The sequence below is a fragment of the Dermacentor silvarum genome, chromosome 2, assembly GCF_013339745.2.
Source record: "Dermacentor silvarum isolate Dsil-2018 chromosome 2, BIME_Dsil_1.4, whole genome shotgun sequence".
NCBI lineage: Eukaryota > Metazoa > Arthropoda > Arachnida > Ixodida > Ixodidae > Dermacentor > Dermacentor silvarum.
The window spans coordinates 173,117,101-173,117,920 of record NC_051155.1 but is presented as its reverse complement, the minus strand read 5'-3'; the positions used below and the strand labels follow the sequence as shown (position 1 = coordinate 173,117,920).

Sequence of the window (820 nt, the reverse complement as noted above, 5' to 3'; positions counted from 1 at the left end):
GCGAGACCATCCCTCGTATCATGCGCTGGTAGGACGTCAAAATGGCGCATGTGCCAACACGCGAACTAAAAAACGTTTTAGCAAACGTAAACAAGTTGAAACAGGAAAAGTTCCCTGGTGTAGTCTACGTCATAACGTGCGATGACTGTGATTACAAGTATGTCGGCGAGACAAGTGACTGCAATAAACGTGTGAAACAGCATGAGTATTACGTCAGGAAACGGCACGGTGGCCTAGAGTGCGTTTGCTGAACATGTGGAATCTCCAGCGGATCGATGTCCGTAGACCAAAAATCCCGACGATCGTGCAATACCCGGCCGACCCGCAGCGGAGGCGAAGCAGGCTTCAAGCACTCCGCCAACTTGCAAAAATAAGTTTATTATATTGGGTCCAAGTACAACCCGTATCGGATACTAAGCTGCTAAGAACAGGCACTACACTTTGACCTGCGTCGGCCATGTCTACGTTCGCACCATACACGTATACGCCATCCTGCGTATTCAAACTAGTGCCTACCAATATGAGCGTCTTCTCTGTCTCCTAACGTCATGTTCTACGTAAGGCGCCTTTCCTCAGTTCTGCTCTGACTGTGAAATGGGTAGGCCGCCTGTTCTACGGTCTGAAGGACAGCGTTCCTACCAAGAACGACGGCGTGAACAGAAAAGGAAATAGGCGCGGCGGCTGCGGAAGGAGACCACCGATAATAAGCGGGCCGCGGACGCCAAGCGTAAGCGCGCTGCCTGCCAGGACCGCTAGGCGGAAAGAAATGCGAACCGTCCATGTGGCCCCGATCGCGCAAACTTGGAACATTTCACTTGAG

At 51.8% G+C, this 820-nt stretch overlaps 1 non-coding gene across 1 annotated transcript; it reads right to left on the bottom strand.

Moving 5' to 3' along the window:
• Positions 1-276: 276 nt before the first annotated feature.
• LOC119443307 (U2 spliceosomal RNA) lies at positions 277-459 on the bottom strand. Its single transcript, XR_005190245.1, has one exon. It is a non-coding gene; the product is annotated as a U2 spliceosomal RNA (small nuclear RNA).
• Between the last annotated feature and the right edge of the window lie 361 nt (positions 460-820).